At 46.7% G+C, this 23,911-nt stretch overlaps 1 protein-coding gene across 2 annotated transcripts in view; it reads right to left on the bottom strand.

Moving 5' to 3' along the window:
• The window catches only part of Dgkg (diacylglycerol kinase gamma), a 187,292-nt gene extending 182,985 nt beyond the window's left edge, over nucleotides 1-4,307 (bottom strand). For both annotated transcript variants that reach the window (XM_031363514.1, XM_031363513.1), the window contains exon 1: nucleotides 4,024-4,307. The gene's annotated coding sequence lies outside the window, so the exon portion shown is untranslated. The remainder of the gene's footprint in view (nucleotides 1-4,023) is intronic.
• Nucleotides 4,308-23,911: the final 19,604 nt, after the last annotated feature.

The following is a 23,911-nucleotide window of genomic DNA, read 5'->3' on the forward strand; positions in this document are numbered from 1 at the left end:
CCTCTTTTTTTTTTTTTTATGTTGAAGGTGTGATCTAAACTTAGTCTCCATTTTTTGCATGAGCATGGCAAGTGCTTTTCTGATGAGCATCTCACCAGTCCATAACCTCCTAAAGATTATCTTATCTGGAGTTATTTTCATGGGATTTTTTTTCTGGGCTGTGTGGCTGTTGTTTGATTAGACATGCTTTGTTACTTTTAAATACTGTTGGTTTTGTTGTGATAATCTAATACTTGATATAAACAAATAGCTCTGTGTATCTGGCCAGACTATGAAGAATATAAGAGGCTAACAGAAGCCTATTGAACCTGTTTGTGATGGTGATGTATCTTTATAAAGGTGAAGATGACTTAATCGTCATGTGAAGATATGGGATATTATGTACATTCATATATTTTATACAATAGTTTGATATCCTCCAAGTTAATACATGATACCTAGCCAAAGAATAGCATAGCCCACAGTCATTCATGTAAAAATAGATACAGTTTTAAAGCTAACCTTGGGTGTAGAGGCCTGCAAACCTATCACTTAGGAGGCTGAAGCAGAAGGATTGCTGGAAATTTGAGGCTAGACTAGTCTACTTTAGTGAGACCTTGTTTCAGAAAACAACAGAAATTAATAATTATAGCCTTATTTGAAATGGTTTCCACACCCATATTTGAGGGTATAAATTAGATGGTATGTGTGGCTTCTCCCACCAGGCTGGGGATGGTCACGTCTGTGGCTTTGTCCTGTGACATTCTGGACAATTCTTGAGTAGCTAAGAGTTACCTACTTAGACTGGGGTAGAGCTGCCTCCCGGGAAATAGAAGTGTAAGTCAGTGGAGCTCTTTTGTATCTATAGGGAACCGTGACTTCTTGTGTACCTATAAGGAACCTCCAATTAGTCATGCCCTCTGGCTTGGTGATTCTCCTTCTGGGAATCTACTCGAAAGAAGGAACCGGAAATGAGCAGGGTAGATTTTGCCCGGACTTATTTGAGGTTGCTGAAGAGAGCACACAACTTAGATAGCTAATGGTACAGTAATATCCAGCTAGGAAGTGATGTTGGTGAGAGGAGTAACAGCAACCGGACCCCAGAGTCAGCGAGCTTGGACTGGCACTGCAGCTCTGCCACCGGAGCAAGTCACCTGTGCCATCCTAGAAAAATGGGGTTGATAATAATAACACCTATCTCAGAGGGACTTCCTAGGACTCAATGACATAATGAAGATAAAATGATTAAAACCATGCAAAGTACATTTATTAGGTTACCTACAAATGCTAGCCCTCTATGGAGCATATGATTTCAAGGTATAAAAATAGACAGAAGAGAAATATGTCAATGTATTAAAAATGTGGGATCTGGGTGGTAGGAATCTTGGGCAATATAATTTTTTTCTTACTTTTAACTTCCTAAATTTTCTGCAATGAGCAGGAACCACTATTATATTAGGAGTATATCATAATGTTGTAATGCAATATGATATTTTTAAAAAAAGAATGTTACCCACAATGAAACAGCACTTCCTCTTTCCATTCGAGGGGAGGAGTTGGGGCCAGCCTTGGCAGACACAAAGTCTCACAACTGCTGGGTCCTTAGGAAGGATAGGCCATGCGGGCAGGGAGGGTGGGGGTGGGGGTGCATCCTTGATAACTTGTTGGTGAGGTGTCCAGTGGGCAGTGGCAAAGCTGGAGTAGATGTTTATAGCAGTTTCTCCTTCCATAGGAGGAGACTCTACATTCCAAGCTGCTCTGATGTTTACTTTTTCCCTCATAATTTTGGTTGATCTGAACAAAAGACTATGTAAAAATATCAAGTGAATGGAGGCTGGGGAGGTGGCTCATCGGTAAAATGTCTACGGCTTGGGCATGGAGATCTGAGTTCCAGTCCTCACACCCATGTACCAAGCAGGGTAAGGCAGCTGTGGTTCAGCACCAAGGAGGCAGAGATAGGAGGGTTCCCAGGCTTCATGCCCAGCCAGTCTGGCTGAATCAGTCAGCTCTGTGTTTAGCGAGACCCTGTCTCTAAAAATAAGGTGGAAAGTCATAGAGGATCTCTCCCCCACCCTCTCTCTCTCCCTCCCTCTCTTGTGTGTACACATGTGCTTGCATGCACCCACATGCACATACACTCCATGTATAAACATGTATACACATGGGGAGGCATGTACATAGAGAGAAGAATAGAATACATATACACAGATATCGAACATACACACACAGGCGTGGGGTATGTACATACACACAGAAACATGGGACATATATACACACAGACATGAGACACACAAACACACACACTTCCCACCCCCAGATCTTTCCCAGAAACAGTAATGCCTAGGTGGCTGGAGTTACATCTTAAAGGGATGGGGGGTGGGGTGGTGCTTAGATCAGACCAGAAGCACCACAGGAAATTAGCTTAGTTGCAGCTGTTTTATTTAATGAGTATAATTTATATTCAAAGTGGAATTTCTGGCAAATACAACCCTTTAAGCAATAAGCACCTTCCCATGTTAGGGGATACCCATAGACTGAGAAGGGTACAGCTGTAAACAGTCTCTCTCTGTCTCTCTCTGTCTCTGTCTCTCTCTGTCTCTTTCTGTCTCTCTCTGTCTCTCTCTGTCTCTCTCTGTCTCTCTCTGTCTCTCTCTGTCTCTCTCTCTCTCTCTCTCTCTCTCTCTGTGTGTGTGTGTGTGTGTGTGTGTATGTGCATTTGGTTTCTGATGTTTGCCCTGTGAGTCAATGTCACTCCTTCAGTCCTTTGTTGACTGTGGGGATACCTTGTGCTCCAGCAAGTGGATCCTGGAGCTGCGTTTTATGAACACTGAATCCCAGGCACCAAGATAACAAAGTCGATGTTCCCCATCCAGACCAGATGGGCAGTTTCTAGTCTTGTGCCTGACTACTGTCCTTCATTATGTTTGGAGGTGGTCGTTGTACATCTCTAGATCTATGATGCGTCCCCTAAGTCTCTGAACCGAAAGCGTGATAAACAGCTCTCCTAGGTTCTCCTCCCCACTGGGAGGTCATCGTATGCTAATGAGGCACTACCGATAACCTAGCAGCCTGGACTAGTGAGCCGCAGGTCTACCCGGCACTCCTGAACGCCACTGTGGTTCAGTCACAAGTCACCTCGCCCCTCAGCAGACCCTCCCGACACCCCCGGAGACTGAGGGAGGGGTCTCCCCACTACCCAGCTACCCAGAATTGCACAGCAGGACTGCTTGCTTGCATCTGGCGCTTTTCTTCCCTGTCCGCGCGGCGGCAAGGATGGAGGCAGGGCCCCAGAATCACCTGTAGGGCTTTTAGGAACTCCACAGCCCCCTCCTCAAATTCTAGTTCACTAGTTCTGAGAAAAGGGACATCAGGAGATATGTGTGTGGGGATCTGGTTGAATTCTCAGTCCCACAGCCCCACAGTCCCACAGCCCCACAGCCCCACAGCCCCACAGGTGATTCTAGATGTTCCCCTATGGCGATACCAACACAGACGGGTCTTGTGACCCAAAAGCAACTGGCCAGTTTTAGGTTCCCATGACGCTGCCCCTTTTATTTGCCAAGGTGTCTGTATTCTCTTCAGCTTCTCTCTAAACCCACCACCCTAGAGGCTTTGAACTTGGAGTGTCCCAAAGTCTCAGAACACTGTCAGAGGCTCTGGCGGCCAGGAAGCAGAAAGACATTCTCTGCTCCCCGAAGCCCTCGGGTTCCCTGTGCCGCGCTTTGGATACCTCGGAGCCAACGTAAGAAAGGATGACATTTGACCAGTTGCTTCAGCAAATTGCCCGAAGCAAGGCCGCTTGTCCTCTGCACACCTTTGCTTTCTGCACTGACCACACAGGGAGGGGGCCCCACCCTGCACAGTCCACTGGCGCATCCCCTCTGGCCAGGGTTTGTGGCAGGTGGCGCTGTCAGGATGGGCGCAGGGGCCTCGTCTGCAGCTCCTTTCTCGGCCGCGGGACCCACTCTTGCTTTGCCCTGGCTCTCCAAGTTGCTGCCGGGTCCCCCCAAACTGGTGACCCCTGGTTCGCGGCCGCGGTCTTACCTCACCATGCAACACTTGGTTGCGCGCTTGCCGGGGGCGCTCCCTCCTAGCCGCTTATTCCCTTACTTGGGAGGAAAGAGGAACCGAGAGACAGAAGGGGACCGAAGCGGGCGCCCGGGCGTTCTCCCAGTGCAGCCCTCTCTGGGGCGGAGACATCAGGCAGCCACCAGGGTTGGCGCCCCAGGGTCTTCCGCCTCCGCGGCTGGAAGGGGAGGCTGCCTCCGCTTCCCCGCTACGGCACTGCGGCTCTGCACCCTGTCCCTCGCAGCATCGCAAGTCCAGCTGCCACTCTCGCTGCGGAGCCCTGCCTCCCGGGCGCAGTGCCCGCCCCCGCCACACACCCGCGCGCGCAGACACACGCGCCCCCCACAAACACACGGGTGCACACATATAAACACGTGCTGCGCGCCCACTCGCACACCCACAGATGCCGAGCGTTCGGTGGGAACCTCTGTGCATGATCAGGGCACTCCTGGCTGGCAGGGCTTTGGTCAGAGTGCTGGTTGGTGGCTGCGAGAAACCAGCTGACATCGAGGTAGAGGACAGGACTTGAAAAATACAATGTCCTCTGGCTGTTTACTTTCCTTAACCTAGAAACCTAGTGGTCTGGGCTGCCTAAATATTCCAAACAAAGCAAAGAAAAAACATATATAAACATAAAAATAAGTCAACAAGTTCTCTGTTTTCTAGGAACTCCGTGTCTCTAGACAATGTCCATTGTCATTGATCCCATCCAGAAGGACATTTCTGACAGTCTTGACCCAGTGGCAGTAGATTGGTGATCATTTCTCCTCTGCAGGCATACATGGTTGGGATCACTCTAGCTAGGCAGAAAGGGGCTCTAATAGATGGGTAAGGTCTCACGACTAAAATTGTGATTTTTTCCTCCTTTGCCTTTGCATGACATTGGGCTGTCTTGCTACAGGACAAATAGAACACTTCTAAAGCAAACAAAATACACATGTGGAAGAAAAAATGAGAAATTAAAAAAAAAGTAAAAGTAGAAAATTAGAGAGAATGACGTGGGACTGGGGGTAAGGCACAAAAGGCTGCAGTGGCGGAGGCCCGGGGCCCTGTGGGACCTTCTCTTTCCATGACGCTGGTGTCTGCGTAGGGTGGCGGTGGCAGTGATGTTATTTTAGCAGAATGACTTTTGTCCGTTTCACACCACATTTAGAGTCACCAGGAGTTTACTCTCATCTGTAAAATATGTGGAGTTCACCCGTTTCCACAGCCAAGAATTCTCTTGTGCCAGTGGGCAGTAGAGGTCCCTGTGTGGAACTGCAGCCAAGAAAAGCTCTCTGCAGAGCGCAGGGGAGCAGGGGGCTGGGTGTCTAGGCATCTGGGGAGGAAGCTGCAGACGTGACTGTTGAAAAGCCCTGAAGGACCCCCCCCCCCACGTGGTTAATTCATCCCTGGCCATTAGCAGGCTGGGTGATGGAACCAAGACCAAACAGAGGCCCTGAGAGCTCTTACACTTCCTTCCCCACCGTGGTAGGGGCAAAGCTGATGGATGGATGGTACCCTGTGTTCTTACTTCATCTGTGATCCACTCTTTAATCCACGCCCTGGGTAGCTAGCTTCTCAGAGCTGCCCCCAGCCAGGCTGACACACTTGGTGTGAGGGTGTTCTGTAACACGTGTGAGTTTGTCCTGTTTCCATGTTAGGTACTGACTCACTTATTCTGAGGCTATTTATTAAAGTTCCTGCTGTCTTTTCGGGCACTTCCCACTGAGTCTGGTTGTGGGCCTCACCTGGGAGAAAAGAGGAATGGAAGGACTGAAGGGCCTTAGAAATGTTTGTATCCTGTCTTTTTGAAAGGCAGGTCCCAAGCACAGGGTAACTATACACATGCTCACTGAACACAGGCTTACTGTATACATCTTCACTGAGCATAGGCTTACTGTATACATCATCACTGAGTACAGGTTTAGTGTATGCATCATCACTGAGCATAGACCTATTGTATACATGTTCACTGGGCATAGGCTTACTGTATACATGTTCACTGTGCACAGACCTACTGTATACATCATCTTCACTGAGCACAGGCCTACTGTATACACCTTCACTGGACACAGGCCTACTGTATGCATCATCCCCACTGAGCTATATACTTACTGTAAACATCTCCACCGATTTCAGGCCTACTATATACATCTTCAGTGGGCACAGGTTTACTGTATACATCATCTCCACTGAGTTGTATACTTACTGTATACATCTTCGTTATGCTGGGCTGAGTGACTGTGGAAGATGCAGTCCTCCTCTTCTGAACGCACTCCTGAGAAGGCAAACACATGTGCACACATGTCGCAGAAAGCCATTTGGCTCTCCCTTGTCCAGACTCATTCTAGAGAAGGCTCACTTGAAGGAGAGCCTGGATAGGGAAGGTATGGCTGCAGGCAGGACTTGGGACAACATGGAGTTTTCTGTCTTCTACAATAAGGAAATAATAGGCTTGATGGGACAAATGGGGAAGGCAGCAGAAGTAGAGTGTAGCGATCCAACTTGGCATGCTGGGGAAGTTATTATATAATAATAAGAAACTCTGCAAAGGGTGCCAAGCAAGAATTTGGAGAACAGAAGTGCTTATAAAGATTGGTAAATATGAGGTGCTTGTTCCTATAAAATATATCATTTATGAAGTCAAAAGTGTTCATCAAAGGGTTTGTGAATAGATTCCTTTGGGGGATTCAATGGTGGTGCTGAGTTAAGCATCTAAGCAGGTACAGGGTAAGTACAAGAAGCCTTGCTGGCAGGGGCTAAGAAATGGCTGCTTGAGTTCCATTCTAGTGACATGCAGGAAAAGTGTCGTAATGAAGGTCGGAGCAGTATGGAAGGCATGAGAGATAGGAGCAGCAAAAAGAACAGCTAGTCTGATAAAACAAAATGTAGAGGGGGCAGGTTGGGCACAGGATCAGAAAGATTAGTAGGTGTCTCAAAGACCGGGAGAAAATGGACACTTACAGAAGGTTGAGAGGAGAGGGATGGGAGAAAAGCCTCCAATACCCTAATGCCCTGCATGGAGTGGAGACACAGTGAGCTGAGTTCATTTCTTTTTTGGCATGTGTGTGTGTGTGCATGTTGTGTATATGTATGTGTGTGAGCACTTGTGCATATGTTTATATGTATATGTGTGAGCACTTGTGCATATGTGTGTATGTGTGTGCACTTGTGTGTGTGTTCCTTTTATTTCCTTCCTAATGAGCAAGCTGGGAAGTGTCTGATGCCAGCTTTCCTGAGGCAGGAGGTGTCCCCCATTGGAATAGAGAACTGAGGGCATGGGCTGAATGATCTCTTGCAAGGAGCCACAGCCCAGGTGGCACAGGTGCCTCACTCTACAGCATTTCCAATCCAGGGGTTGATAACCAACCCATTGTTCCTCTTGCCTGGCCATGAGCCTTGTCTGCCTGGAAGGGAGGGGTACCCTTTTTTCAGTTGGCACACGGGCCTGACTGCTAAGCAGTTTGCACACGCTGAAGCCATAGTCCAAATGGTAAGGGTTTATGGAACACCTGCTGCACGTGCAGATGCGAGGTGAGCTGGAGGAGTCTGGGAGCATCTCTCTTCCTAGTTGACACTCTAAGATACACTGTGAATACAGAGCAGGAAGCTGGTGCCTCTTTTTAGAGAGTTTTCAATCTGGGTCGGCTATAAACAAACAATAGAGATGGTTAAGAAGCAAGGAACAAAATAGAGAATCAAATGTCACATTGTAGAAAGCAGGCCTTCTGTGTGAGAGAAAGTATCGCTCTGGGCTTCCTGGAGGAGGAGGGCAGAGTTTTGGAATGGCACCTATATTCATTTTCAGTTAGAGAAGAAGCTGTGAGTGGGAAGAGAGCAGGTTTAGGAATCTGGGGCCTTCTTGTGCAGATTTCCAGGCCAGCGGCTTTCCTGGTGCTTCTCCCCGTCACAGAGCACTCTGATGAGTCACCCTTATTTCTGAGAGACAGGGCAGTTTCGGGTGTTTAACTGGCTCAACACACTGCATTTCCTGAGCCTCCAATGCTGGCAGCTCCCGCTCACCATGTTGCTCTGGGAACACATCATCCGAGCCAACAGCTGTTGCCTGATCACCATCTCCACAGCAAAGCGAAGGCTGAGTCAGCCACCTGTGTCTGGAAATTTTTAAGTCCAACTGTCTGTGACAAGCGGGCTGACAGTTGGCTCTCTGAGTCCACCAAGAACAGGGCTACTAAGCACAAGGTAGCTCAGTGGTTCAGGATGCGAAGAGCTGGGTTTGGGGATCTTGGGTTACCTTGCTAGACCTCACTTTTGTCACGCAGAGAAGACTCAGCACTATAGCAGATCAGCACGCTTGCTTTGGAGTTCACAGTCAACAGGATCTTTCCATTTTCTCAAACGATGACAGCACAGGAGCTGGCTTCATCCGGTCCTAACCTTGCTTAACCTTGACGTTGGTTATGAAGGCAGGGCTGCCTGTAGGACATGAGCCTCTGGGATGGAGATAGTATAATTGTAGTTTTGTTATGAATGGGACTCATAGATCCATCCTTGAGGATGTAGGCATACCATTCTCTCCATGGGCTTCAGGGTTTTCTTTTACGGGTAAAATAAAGAGCTTGGAAATGGTCTCTACCACCATTCCCAGCTCTTGTATTCTGTTAAGTACGGTCACTGGGCAGTTTCTAAACAGTTGCTGATCGCTTGGGAGGGACCCTCTAATCCGGCAACCTGGAAAACCCCTCACAATAGCATGGATACACTTTGAGGAAAAGAACATAAAGAGGAGCCAAAGTCTCAAGAGATTCAGTGGCACCAGAATGTGCAGGTGAAGCATCTGGACCCACTCTCTCTGAAACGACACAGACGCCAATGTGCAGGCTTCCAGCAGCTTCATTTTGGTATTACTCAGGCAGGGTCTTGCTTGTAGCCCAGCCTGGCCTCTCATACCCAGCTCTCGAGCCTCGGCTTCCACGTGCTAGGACTACAGACGTCTGCCACCACGCTTTCTCCTTTGTCAGTTTCAGAAGTTCTGTGTAAAGACGTGGTTGAAGATGTGTTTTCTTCCCCTAACAGTCCTGGAAGGAAGAAAAATGATCAGCTGTTATAAAATTCCCTCTTTTGTCTGTTTCCTAAGGAACATCAATGCAACTCGGGCCGGGAACTCTGTCTCTGTGCCCTTAACAATAGTAACTTAAAAAAACAAAAAACAAAAACAAAAAAAACTTAGAATAGCAATATTTTTTAACATGAAAAGTTAATAAAGGTGCTGGCCCAAGTTCAGGACTGACTGCAAAGCTCTCCCAGGCCTGGAACTAACTCAGCAACAGCCCTGACATTGCCCACAGTGGCTGTCTTGGGAAAGGTGATGGAGACACCTACCCACCTGAGATCCCATTTGCTTATTGTCTGCAGGAAGATAGATGGATGGTGCCAAGAAGGGAAGAGAGGTGTGAGCGGGGTGTGTGAAAAGGGAAGAGAGAGCTTTCACCTTCCTGAATATTTTAGGCAATGGACTCTAATCATCTTGCTTTCGTGGGCCGGCAAGGGGGCTAATTTGGTTCACTGCATGACCCTGGGTCTACCTTCTTCACCGCCTGATCAGGAGCTGCTGCACTGGAATTCCTCAGTGAATCTTCAGGGAGGGAGTGGGCCAGGTAGGGGGTGGGTTCATGTGGATTGCCAGGAAGCTCCCCAGGGGAGGAACAGGTCCTAATTCCAGAAATGACCATAAACCCCAAAGCCTGCCTTGCCACCGAGCTTTCAAGAGGATCGGTATGTTCTTTAGAATTACCAGCTACTTCTTTATTTATTAAGCGATTTGGAGGAAGGGACAAAAAATGTCACAGAAAACAAGGAATCAAGGGGGCCCTTGGTGTCCATGCCTCCCATCTATTCTTCCACTCGCTCCTGCCAGAGTGCTAGTTAGGATGTCTATTGCTTTAACAAACAACATGACCAAAAACAACTTGGGGAGGAAATGGAATCATTTCAGCTGTAAGTCTCAGGCCACACTCCATCACTGAGGGCAGTCAGGGTAGGGACACAAGATAGGAACCTGAAGGCAGGAGCTGCTACAGAAGCTATGGGGGAGTGTTGCTTACCAACTCGAGCTGATGCAGAAACTATGGGAGAGTCGCTTACCAGCTTGCTCTCCATGGGTGCTTAGCCTTCTGTTTTATACAAAGCAGTCTACCTATCCGAGGGCAGCAACCCTCCCAATGAGCTCCTCCCACATCAATCATTAATCAAGAAAATGCCCCTGTGAACTTGCCTTCTGCATTCTGCCAGAGGCATTTTCTCAGTTGCAGTTTCTATCCCCAGATAAACCATAGCTTGTGTCGAGTTGACAAAACCAACCAGGACAGTTGCATTTGGAAGTCCTCCCTGTATTCAAAAATCCTCAGAGCATTGGATTCCTTGTCCTGAAATAGCTGTCACCCCACTTGGGCATAGGCAAAGGGGTAGAAGAAAAGCCAGTGAGCAATCTAACACAGGGTGCACTGTGGAATAGCCTGGTGAAAGATGTCGCTGTGGTCACTGCTTTACAGTAAAGCCGGCTTTCCCTGAAAGGCGTTCACGGTCATATGTGAAATACTCTTAACTTACCCATCCACTCAGGCTGTAGCTTCATCTTCTAAACACACTTCACCTACATGTTCCATCTTCTACTCAGGGGGTGCTGGTCACTGGAATTGAAGACTTGCTCTCCTGCACCTACCCACCCCCTCCTCGTCATCATTCTCCTCCCCTTTCTCCTAAATTCTTTCTAAGGTGTGAGCTCCTAAATCAACCCAATGGGAGGCAATTATCCTCACTGCTATTGTCTCCCTAAAACCAGCTTCTGGTCCATTCTAGTGCTTACAGGCTGCCTTTCACTTTGGTTTGCCCTCAAGTACCTCTTGTCTGCTGCCCTGTCCCATTGGAGGGACAGCCAGCCATGGCACTCTCCCCTAGATGGCACCTTAAGTACTTTCCCATCGTGCTCCCAGTGCCACACATAGTAGAGTGTCAAGAATGTCAACACAGAACACTGGTGTTACATTTCAAAACCTGGAAGGGAAAAAAAGAACATCTGTCGCTGGGCTCCTAGTGCATGCCAAACATCTGTAGTCTCATGCACAACTGTCTCAGGGCTTTGCTTTGCAGGGGATGGTGGCTTGGGATGGCCTAACCAATAGAAGCCAGCCAGATGGGGGGACTCCCCACTTCCTCTAAAGGTTTCTCCAATTTTGATTTTTCCTTCTACAGAATTTATGAACAACTTTTGCTGTATTATAGGGAATTGGCTTATAATTGCCTGGCTGTACCTTTATGCTTTTGTTTTGTGATTTCATAGGTGGAGAGCTATACTTTAATACAACAAGTGACTGTTTATTCTCTTTCTCTGTCCTTCTCCAAATACATCACTACAGTAATGCCACTCTTCTGAGCATGGACCTAGAGTAAGTACTGGAAGAAAAGTGTGACAGAGAGAAGACTCAGGAAAGAGGCCATTTCCCAACTCTACAAAGCCCTTTAGTCTAATCGCCAGCACCCCAGGCAGCTTGGCTATTAAATGAATGGTAGAGCCTCTTCCATCTCTGGTCTGTGCTCTTCACCTAACTCCATGGAAAAGGGTAGGGGGTTGCTTGCCTCAGAGAGGCAGCATCATCCCAGGCGGTGGTGTGGCTTCCTCTTCTCTAGGTATGCTGTTCATATTGGCTGTGAAGACTCTCATGGGCTTCCCCTGACACCTGATTCTGCTTGACTCCAGGAGAGAAGAGAAGTCGGCCTTTTGAATGGCACTGACAGGTGACTTTGTGCTCCCTGAAGCCAGAACACCCATTTAACTGCTTCCAGGATTGTCCCTTGACCAGAGGCTACTGTGGAGTCTGACACACTTTGTCTATCTGTGCTGTGATGTTTAAGGGAAAGCACCGCTCTCTTGCTCCCTCCTACTGTCTGCACAAGTCTCAGGTTAGAGCTATGCTGTCAGCCACCCTTCTAATCATGGTTTACGAGAAAGTGTATCTGAGTTTCAAACAACTATTTCATAAATAGACTTCCAGAACACAATGTGTTCCTAAGTAGGGAACTGTCTGTGTTTCAAAGCTTTTGTAGCGATTTGTCTCTGAGGAAAAGATTTTTACAATTGGCCCTAGAAGGATGTGGACTAGGGACTCTGCGCCTCTCCAAATTGCCTTCTCACAGATGGCTGGCTAGTTTCATGGCATGCTTGTCTGCAAGTTGTTTCTAGGTGTTTCCAAGAGTGTAGACAGCTTGGGGTACTGAACTCAGAGGTGTGGGGAGTACACTTTCTCATTTCCAAGTGTGTTTATCTAACACATGGGTCTTGGGCAGAGTCCTATGCCAGCGGTTCACCACTGCAAAGTCAGACAGGAGTGTTGCTCTGTGGCCCAGAGGAGCCCACATGTTTGTACCTGGAACATAATGTGGACATGTAGCAGGAATGTGGTGGCGAGAGAGGTGCTGTAGGATACAGTCTAAGAGGATGAGAGTCACACACAAGAGAGGAATCTCAGGCACCCTGGCTTAGCCTCGGCACATCCGTTTCACAGGCTGATACCTTCTTTTGCTTTGAATGAACTCAGTTTCCTCTGGCCTAAGGATGCAAAGCAGCCAGCTATTCCTTTAGCATTTGTAGCAACTGCCAACTGCTTTTTTCTCAGACTAAAGTGTGAGCAGAGCTAGAAGCCAGGGGAATAGATGCAAGATGGTAATGGAAAGGTGGGAGGCAGAGGGTATTCTGCCTCCTGTCTACCCAAAGGCAGAACCCAAACTTGCTCCCATGCCATGTCCTTCTGTTGGTTCACGTTTTATCCACTGTAATCCCAAGAAGCAAGCACACCTCTTCCTTCTGAGATCTTTCTTTAGAGCCCTGATGCTATCCTCTGTTCTTCTCCTGCCATGTCTGGGAATATCACTTATCCATTCCAAGATCCATTTCAATGTATTTTGTAAATATTGTTTGTGTGACTACTTTTGTCAAGCCCTTCCATTGCCTTTTTATGTCACAGCATGACCTGCTGACAGTTGCAGATGGTTGGGTCCCAAGAACCTCCCAAGTGGAGTGTTCAAAGTCATGGTGATTTAACGACATCTCTTGGTAGCTCCAGACCAGCTGTGGTGGGCGTTCTTACACCACAACCACCAGCAAAGGTTGTAGCTTAGGTCTCCCATTTCTAGGTTGGTTATTAAGTACTTACTAGCAAAACCTACCTGCTCTACCCTCCGGGCAGTGTTAGAATCTCACACTGAGCTGAAGGTATTACCTACCTTCTGGTTCTGACTGGTGGATCACCTGCCTGCTCTTCTGTTCTGAGGACTTCCTATGAGCTCCTAGGTAGACACTCCTAGGGACTCTCAGATCCGTCTTGTCCTTCACTGGGTCCTTTAATAGAAGCTCTTCTGGGGCTTTAGGCATGAGAACTTCAGGGAGCTGATTTTAGATGATGGTTCCCCCCAGTAGTATAGAGGGCACGCACAGGTGCGTGCAGGGGTACATGCACGCGCACAGGTGCAAACACATGCACATGTAGAGGCACACACACATGCACACACACACATGCACAGCCAGACATCTTGGTGTCAGTGCACAGTGATCTTGTCTCTTCCTTGGGTGCAGAGGCAAAGTCTGAAGCACATCTCTACATGCTTTAGATTTATCTTTTATCTCTATATTGGCTTATTAAAATTAACATACACTTTAATTTCAACTCCATGACCTTTTAACCTAGAAGTAATCAGCAGAAATTTGCTGTTTGCCTTGTCTTCTTGCTTTAGGGACAGCGAACAGAGATGCAGACGAACCCCTCGGTTGATGGCACTCACTGCTTCTTGCATTTGTAATATGTTAAGCTCAAAGAGCAGTAACAGAAAGACATGTTTTCTGCAGCCTTGGTAATGATGTTACCTCAGTTCCGAAGCCTCAAAACAGGGACAGCTGGGAGCATGGCCTATTTGCCCCCAATCTAGACACAGGATCAGCTTTCTTTGTTGGATTCTGAATGCTGGTTTTACTGCTTCCTTCTGCCGACAATTAAATTTCACAGTCATGGAACAGAGTGATTGATGCCATTTAGCAATATGCAGTTTCTATTGAATCTCTAACCCATTTGGAATCTCAATGCTATTACAAAGGAAAAATGAAAAGAAAAAAAAAAGACAGGTATTCTGTGCCTCTTGTGGGTCCAGCTCTGTCTTGAGGAATACGTCATTTTGTCCTCTCCATCACCGTGTAAGGAAAAGGAGGGAACCTCAGCTGAGTCAAGTGATGTGCCTAAGGTCACCCTGTGGGGTGCAGTGAGACAAGCTCTGTCTCTAGGCATCAAGGCCTGGCTCCTGCCATTTTAGGTCTCTTCAGACAAGCTGGGTATCAAAATCCACTCTTTCCAGAAGCCAAGAGGGGGGTTCCACAGAGCTCCCTGGGTGGGAGGGTCTGTGCAGAGGATGGTAGGTAGTCAGTGTCCTTTCTGAGCTGTGGAGACAGAGCAGGCCCATGGGTACAAGGATACCCTGGGCTTGCAAGCTGAAGCCTGAGTAACCACTAGTGAAATTGTCCACCACCTTCACTGTGCCAATCACCGACAAGAGTCACGTCTCACCCTGGCCCTGCAGGGAAGTACTCACATAACTACTCTAAAGATAAAAGGATGGAGGACCAAGGAGCCCACCTAGCTCAACACAATTGTGTTGTCTCCTGAGATCTAAGGCAGGGCTTTGCTTTCTAAGCGGTGGTCCTTCTGCCCTGCTGAGTCCACTTAGTGGCCCAATTTCTTTCTCTCTCCTGTTGTTGACCACTATAGGGATTCCTTTGTGTCCCAGCTGTCACGTTTTCATTTTCACTTTGCTGTCTTTGCTGAGCATTTATCTATCTTCATGCTTCCCCTGACATTCCCCACCATCATTTGTGTGTCGTTCTCCCCCAGCAGCCTTAGACCTGTGGCTCTCTCCTGAGGTGGTTTTGTAGTGACTTCTTAGAAACAGCAGCAGCATTTCCAAACCCACCCAGCCTTAGAACGCCTGCCCTTACCTAGAAAAGCTTTCAAACTGGATAGACAAAAGACTGCTCTTAGCCAGCCTAGCTATTAGTTTCCCTTGAAATAAAGCCTGGGGACTGGGGGTGGGCCTCCTCAGACAGGGTCAGCTCTATCTTATTGGATTTGATGCCAGTAAGTGGGACATTTGAAGATGGCACCTCACGCTATCTCCAGGACTGAATCCATCTTAGGTCCTAAAAGAGTCGATTCTTCACAGTGTTTGTTTTTCCTTAGAAAATGGCTCCCATTCTCTGCCAAGCCCCCTGGGCTACAGACTTCAGGGCTTAACTGAGATGTCCCTCTCCTGGGCCCCTTCTACCTTCAGTCCCTCAGCAATTGACAATTTAGTCTGGGTCCTTCTGAATTCCAGGCTTCTGCTAGAAAGGCATACCCCTCTGGCTTATACCCTTTTTTCAGTTAGATGCCCATCAATCCACCTTGGTGGTGACAACTGGCCCTCCTGACACCCTCCCTAACTCCAGCAGATCAGCAGGCCTCACTCAGCACACCTCTGCCCTGCAGCCTGAATGAGTGATCCTATCACCCTCCTGTGATGTCATCTTTTTAGTCTCCCTGTTACCTTTAATATAAATCCTCAATGACTGGTACAACTTGTGTGCCCATTTGTGGTTCTGCCCCCTCTTAAGGAATTGCCAAGAATTCTCACCTCTCCCTACTCCTGCCTACATTCCACTCATTCCAAGCCATAACAGCTGGAACTTCAAGTATTTATCAGTCCTTCGTGTCTTCCATATAAATAAGTATTTTTAGTTCCCCTTTAGGCTAAAGAATCAGAGCCTCCAAACATGTAACTGGATAAATTTTAAGACCTAGTTTTAAAGACAGTTTAGAAATGGTTCTTTGAAGCAAATCCAATCTACAGAGTCAGCAGTCAGGTTCAGTAGTGTCAGGATAGCAAACACTCCTGAGTTTTTAAAGATAAACCGCAATGACTTAGTTGATCATGTTCTTTCCAATAGATAGAGGAGGCTGACAGACGTTGAAGAGTCAGCCAGGCCTTCAGTGAGGCTGATCGGAGAGATGAAGCCTTATGGACTCATCTCAACGACATCACAACGACATCTTCTTTCTGTAACCCAGTCCTTCCTCTATGATCCACATGAGTTTGCAGGTGGGATAGCCACTGAGCCACCGGATTAATAACCGTTGCCAATATCCCTGAGGCCAGGGAGAAGTCACTGTATTCTGTATGTGGATTGTTCTCAGATCCCATTGCTTGGGTTTAATCAGACTAATGAACCAGCTGGCTTCCTCTTGAAAATGATTTCTGCTGTTTTCATTACTGAGTAAGAACTCAGCAGGATTTGAAAGGAAGAGACCAGAAAATTTGGTTTGGGAGGAAAGGCATCCTTCATGTGATCCCACCAGCTGATGAGTTAGCTGTGTTAGTGGGTGTGGAATGAGAACTGTGTGGGACTTGGTGGTGTCCTGACCAGACCTGGCAGAAAGCAAATGTACCCAAGAAAGGGCGAGGTTTATAGTGTGGATAAAGATAACTCCAGGTGACTTTCAGCCCAGTGTTTTCGAAGAAAAATAGCCAGGTGGTAAAGGAACCCCAACTTGAAAATGTATTGATTCTTACAACAATAACCTACGACTGATTTGTACAACAATGACCTAGACACTAAAGGTGGTACAAGGATAAAGCCAATATGGTTGTCCCCCAGAAAACTGAAAATCAAGGGTAGCTTGTCAAATCTTTAAATCTGTGGACTCAGCTCAAACTGAGCCTTAGAGTCAGGTCGGTAGTAAAGGTACTAAAAGTTAAACTCCTTTATCCCATCGCTGCACATGGTTAGTGAACCATGTGGGGGACAGGAATGACTCAAGGCAGAGAATTCAAGTGTTGAATCTAAACACGGCGTGCATGTAGATACTGTGGAAGAAGTGTCTGCCAACAGAAAACAACCCCAAACCTCAGAATTATTAAATCTTATAAAAGCAAGGCAATGGGTGGACCCCTGTGGACAGCTGGAGGCGGGGATTATGTCAGGCCTTGATCTTTCCTCCTGTCCCTACTCTGTTGCCTAGAAAATCCAGTTTTATCCCTCATTTTCTCATGCTGTATTCTGACTTTTTCAAGGTTGCAGAACACAACAGTAGTTTGCTTTGGTTCCAGTATTTGAAATCTTAAGGAAGGATTTTGATTGATCTGACTTGAGTCAAGCTCTCACCCCTTGTTGTAGGAATTTTTAATCTCAGTTGGGGGGTTTCCTACCCTGCCTTTGATCATTCAGTTCCCAGATAGAAGGCATACAACCTTTATATTTGAAATAAGCCTTAATTAGTACAAGAGCTGGGCAAATATCTACCCTTTGTGCTATTATGTCTACTTGCTTGCCACTAGCCCAGTAATAGGACTTGCCATATTCTATCTTGGCCACTCCTATTCCAACTGACCAGCCCTCATGGCCATGTTTTCAAGATTCCTACCCTATGGTGTCTTATCCTCTCTTCCTTTCTCTCTTTTCCTTTCTCTCTCATTGTCCCTGCCTCAGACCCCTCAGCCTGGGAAACGAAACCCCACCTACCTCTCTTCTGACCAACAATAAGCTGTTGACATCTTTATTTAACCAACAGTTTTAAATTAAGGAGTAAGTTTGCATAGCATCACTTGGTGTATATGAGGATTCTCTCATCTCTGAGGCAACCAGGGCCAGCATTTAGCATTACAATGCATAGCAACAAACCAAACCTCAGCACCAATCAACTGTGATATAACATGGTATCTGAACATACTTCTGCTTGATTCATGGAGTTTGCCTTACTTGCTTTTCTATTGCTGTGATAAGACACCATGACCAAAGCAACATATAGAATAAAGTGTTTATTTGGAGCCTACAGTTTTAGAGGGTGGGTTTATGATGACCATGGTGGGGAGCATGGCAACAGGCAGGCAGGCACAGCACTGGATCAGTAGCCAAAAGCTTACATCTTGATCCACAAGCATTAGGCAGAGAAAGCTAACTGGGAATAGCAAGGGCTTTTGAAATCTCAAAGTATGCCTCCAGTGACATGCCTCCTCCAACAAGGCCACACCTCCTTTCCTTCCCAAACAATTCTGCCAACTGGGCTCCAAGTATTCAAATATATGAGCCCATGTAGGCAATTCTCATTCAAACCTCACGGAGTTGGAATAAAAGGACAAGATTCACTGAACTCCCTTAAATGACCCAAGGACGGGAAGAACTAGGGATAGCATATCAAACAGCAGAAGAAGACACATTTTGGCTCAACATAGAGGGGTGGAAAAGTTCTACTGGTCAGAGATGATGGAGTTAACATTGGACACAGAATGGGGAAGGTAACCACCATGTGGATACTGTTCCCGGAAAACCCAAGGTTCAAGACTTTAAAGTTGGATGACTAGTGAATGATCTCATACAGTTTCAAACTTTATCTCATTACATATCTGCAGAAGCCACCTAGAATATTCACATGATTGACATGGCAGAAAATTAGGAGTGAAGAGAAGATAGGTGAGTCTCATAAGATTACTCAGCCAGTAAGTAGAGTTCCTAGGGTTCGAACCTGTGAAGCCTTGTTGACCAGTGCTCTAGTTTGCCTCCCAGGTCCATTCTTCAAGACCAACCCTGACTGTTTCAAACCAGTGCTTGCTTCACTTTCAGTTGGCCTTGAAGCTTGTAAATTCTAGTGTTAAAATGAAACTTTTTTTTTTTCATTTTTTTCTGTTTGGGACATCAATGGAGGTGGAGCGATGTGTCTACCCACACTCAGGAGGGCTGCCAATGTGGGAGATGATGACATTTGTACTGCTGAGAGTGATCTTCTTTATTTAGTGTACTGACTCAAATGGGTCAGTTTCTCCTGGAAACATCCTTATAGACATGCCCAGAAACAATGTATTGCCAGCTATGGGGGCATTTTTTATTTCAGTAAAGTTGACACATAAGATCAACTGGCACAGCCATTGATACCATAACCACAAGATGAGACCCAATGAAGGAAAAGGTCCTGGGTTGTAGATGTTGAGTAGGGAATGGTTGTCAGAGAGGTAGCTTACTTTTGGAGGCTAGAAGAACCACACAGAAAAGATGGAGGCGCAGGAGAGTCAGCACGGTGCTCACAGCTGTCTGTGCTTTCTGCTTTCTACTCTGTCTTGCATTCTGGCTGTTTTTCTTTTATAGTCAGTGGGTCACAAACCACAAGTTATCCACACAATAGACTGGCAGTGGGACTTGATGTGAAACAACGGAAGTGTTTTAAAGGATTATGCTGGGAACTACCAGGAGCTCACTGAGGACTCTGCGAGAGTATTCCCCATTGAACTTTGGGCTAGATGATGAGCAGCAATGCGGTCCAGCACAGAGGATGAGGGAGAAGCATGAGCACAAGGGAGAAGCACGAGCAGTGCAAGCTGCAGTGGGGATGCACTGCCCATCTGGTCAGCTTCTACTACCTCGTCTCTCTCTTCACCCTAAATCTGAATTTTTAATTATTCTCATTATTCTTTTGTTTTGTTTTGTTTTAAGATTTACTTATTTTATATATGTGAGTACACTGTCTCTGTCTTCAGACACATTAGAAGAGGGCATTAGATCCCATTACAGATGGTTGTGAGCCACCATGTGGTTGTTGGGAATTGAACTCAGGGCCTCTGAAAGAGCAGTCAATGCTCTTAACCACTGAACCATCTTTCTTGAAAGTATAGACTAAGATAAGTTGACATTTGAGATGATCAAGAGCAGACAGCTCTTTTACTTTCCCTCCTTAAATTCAAAGCCCACACAAAGCCATGGTACCACCAGGTAATTGGCAGTACAGGACTGGGTCGAACCCCTCTGTAACTAGGAAAGATACTATGTAGATAGCTCAGAATAAAGGAAGAGGGTGGGCACTGGGACTCAGATCAACCAAAGCCAATTATGATTCCATTATTCCTCCCTTAGAAGTTTTATAAAACTTACAAAATTTCAACATCTTAAGTCTCGATTTATTCATCATTAACAGGAGAATGATAGTCTTTTGTTTGGCACAGCTAATCTGCAGGAGGCAGAGACTGAAGCTCATATTTTGCTTTTCTTCCAATTATTTATTATTTTTTTAATTCACTTTACATCCTGATCACAGCCCCCCTCTCTCCTCTCTTTCCAGATCCATCTTTACAAACTCCTCCCTCCCCTATTGTCCTCCCTTCTCCTCAGAGAAGAGAAGCCCTGTTTGGGTACCACCCCTTCCTGGGACATCTAGTCCCAGCAGGACTAGGCACATCCTCTCCTACTGAGGCCCAACCAGGCAGTCCAGGTAGAGGGAAGGGGATCCAATGGCAGGGAACAGAGACTGAGCCAGCCCCTATTCCACTTGTTAGGGAACCCACATTAAGATCAAGCTGCACATTTGCTACAAATGTCTAGGGGTTCTAGGTCCAGCTCCTGCACGCTCCGTGGTAGGTGGCCCAGGTTCTGTGAGCCCCTGTGGTCCCAGGTTGGTTGACTCTGTAGGTCTTGTGGTTTCCTTGACACTTCAGCTTGGCCAAATCTATCCCCCTTTCTTCCACAAGACTCCCTGAGCTCTGCTTAATGTTTGGCTGTGGGTCTTTGCATCTGCCTTCGTCCACTGATGGATGAAGCTGCTCAGGAATCAGCTATGCTAGATTGCTGTGCAGAAGCATAACCGAGTCTCATTAATAGTGTCTGGTTGGTCCTCTCATGTGGGATGGGTCTTCAGGTAGGACAGTCTTTGGTTGGCTGTTCCCCAAGTCTCTGCCAACAGGAGTCTTTTACTTACTTGATTAGCAAATGAAGGAGCCACCATCTAAACTTCAGTTTTGAATCTTTTTGCTTTCTATGCACTTGGTCCTCTTCCCTGGGTCACTCATAGATAGCCTCAACTCCGCTTTGTACACAGTGAAGCACAAGTAGTTAGAGAGCTGCCTAGACAAGCAGTATGCAACATTTTCTTCCCGTCTCTCATCTGCCTGGAGGCTTAAGGGGTCTCACTGCTGCCCCTGAGCTTTCTCATCTGTGAAAGGGTAGAGATCGCATGACACTCCACACAGATTAACTGCAAGAGGCAGAACGATTAATATCACTAAAGGCACCCAGCAGTGTTCACTCAGTAGCTGCTAACTAAATGGTAGCCAAGACTAATTCTGACTTGGGGGCTAGGGATTCCCCTGGTTCAGCTTTGCTGGTTAACAGCAGCAGTTCTTGGAGGGGTGAGAGGAGTCGTAAGTGACAGCACCATCAGCTGATGTTTGTACAACACGGAGAAGTCTTCACATGCCAGCAAGAAGCTCATTTAAATTCATAAGAATGTTCTTACACAGATATCACTTGTATTTATCTGTGTTTGTATCTTATAGGTTGAATTTGTAAGGCAGAAAGAAGACAGATCCCTTACCAGAGTTATGTAGCCAGTATGTGGGGAAAGGATCAAATCCTGGACTCAAGGTATTTGTGAGGCTCCCACTGGAGGGACCTCAGGGTTCCATCATAACTTCTTCCCTCTGCAGAGTCTGAGACATTGAAATGGAAGTAGGAAGGCACCTGACACATGACTGTGGCTGCTGACAAGGTAGACCTCTTGGCTCCTTGGCTTTCATTCTAGGAAGTGACCTGAGGCGTTTGAAGCTAGTGATAGCAGCTAGGAGAGAGGGGAGGTTATTATCACAGATTCATAGTCCAGTTCTCAAAAGGAGACTCTGCCAAACTTTGCTGAGACCGGAGACAGAAGGAGAGAAATGAGCCAGAGGCTGGAGAGACTCCCATAGAGTCGGGGAGAAACTGAGTGAGGGACGGCAGCAGAGAGGCTGCCAGGCTGCTCATGCACAGATCCATGGATAAGCACTGCAGCAGAAGCGCAGTTCAGGCAGCTTCACTGGGATGTGGGCTGCGAGTCAGACAAGGTCATGATCGCAGTTTCGGGCTTCTGGGGGACTTTTCTCCTATTCTCTACTTTCCTTTGCCTCAACCAAGGCATTGGCTTATGAATATGAGCACGCTTGCATACATGTGAGTTCGCACACATGCACAGGTGCGTACATCCTCAAACCCTGTGGTCGACAGCCACAGGGAACTCAGCTTTAGACTGTCCGCTCGCTCTCCCCTGAAGCTGAGCTAGAGTCCTCTCCTCCAGCTTGTCAGCAAAGCTGCCAAACTTCTGATTCAGTGACATTTTACAGGATCGCTGTGTTCTTTCTTCAGAGCCATTTGAGATAGAACTGGGTACAGGAAGCCCACTGTCTCAGAGGATTGCATCAAGAACCGTGTTCCCCAAGCAGCTGATGGCTTCAGGGTCTGGGAGCAGTGGGGGCTGGAAGGAAGGAGCCAGCACCCTGTGTTCCAATCCTGGCATCTAAAATTTTCACTCATTACCTTTTCCTTAATCCCCTCAGTAAGGCAAGAAGGGATCAAATTTCCTATTTCCAGGTAAAATTGGGACTGAGCAACACAAAAGTGACTTACTTACGGCCATTCAGTGAATACATCTTATAGGATCATTAATATACATATACATAAACATAAATGCATACACATATACATAGTGTATGTATATGTATTATATACACCTTCCTTTGTGTCACAAACCTGAATTCTTGGGGGGAGGAGCCGCTGGCTAATAGGGCAATGCTAAATAGTGTGTCTTTAGAGGTGTTTATGTACATAGGGTCTACGCTTCAGCCCTCTAGAGTCTGGAAATCCAGGTCCTATGTGAACTTCTTTAGAAAGACAGGCAAATATATGAGGCTGGACGAACCAACCACCTACCTCTACGCACACCGGTAAGCTCATTCATTGACAGATACTCTCCGTCACACCCACCACATGCTGAAGAGCCTTGAAACCAGAAAAGGAATTTATGGACTGTTTTGTTAACAGCTCTCTTCCATGAGTTAAAGTTGCTTAAAGTAAATAGCTCTCTTGCCTGTAATTGGAGAACTATAGACTATGAACACTTTTACCGAAGGAGCAGTTGTTTAATGTAAAATGAGCTGTGATTTCAACAACACAAGGCTTTCATCACACATACCCAGAGTTATGTAGCAGCTGTGATCATGATGAAAAGTGGTGTGGGTAGTGGTGACGATGGCTTTGAAGTGGGGGTGGGGATGGAGGGGATAATGACAGTGGAGAGGGGAGATGGTAGTTAGGATGGTAACAATTAGAAGCGTGGCAATGATGGTAGGGGTGGCAATGATGGTCGTGGTGGTAATGATAGAGGTGGTGGTGGTGAGGGAGATACTAACAACATGGAGTGGTGTAGGGGTAGTTAACATTGATGGTAGTGGAGCAGTAGGTTGGTAAAGAAGCAAGGTTGTCAGAAGATATGAAGAAGGCTTCACCGGGGCTGGGTGGCAGTAGTCACAGCAGAGAAGGAGAAGACCTTAGAGGGTGAGGCAGAAATATAATGATAGGAGTTTTGGAGGGAGTATCTTACTTCTTAGGCTTCTCAGTCTCTCCAGAGACCCATACAAAGTTCCCTTCAGGAGGACAAGGTCAGTGACAATTGCAGACCCAGCCACATGCAGTACCATCATGAATGGGTCTATGGCTGTCAATATCTCTACCACTCTTCTGGATCCCAGCCTTAATGAAAGGAGAGGGTCCCCAATCAACCATGGGAAAAATATAGAGTTTAAGGAAACCAAGACAATATGCCAGTATTATAGTAGGCTCTGTTGGTTGAATGCCAGGTGAACTTTGGTTATATTTAAGCATCCACCCATTACAAACTTCAAGCATCCCACTGGCTTCTGGTGCTGGTCTAGATGTGGGATGTGGAAGGTATTTCCCTAAGACTAAGGAATCACAGTCCACTCTAGGAAGCATCAGACATCTTGATTGGCATTAAACATCAATAACACAATAGCAATTGATTACAGCCATCTGAAGCCT

The sequence above is a fragment of the Mastomys coucha genome, unplaced genomic scaffold, assembly GCF_008632895.1.
Source record: "Mastomys coucha isolate ucsf_1 unplaced genomic scaffold, UCSF_Mcou_1 pScaffold12, whole genome shotgun sequence".
In the NCBI taxonomy this organism is placed as follows: domain Eukaryota; kingdom Metazoa; phylum Chordata; class Mammalia; order Rodentia; family Muridae; genus Mastomys; species Mastomys coucha.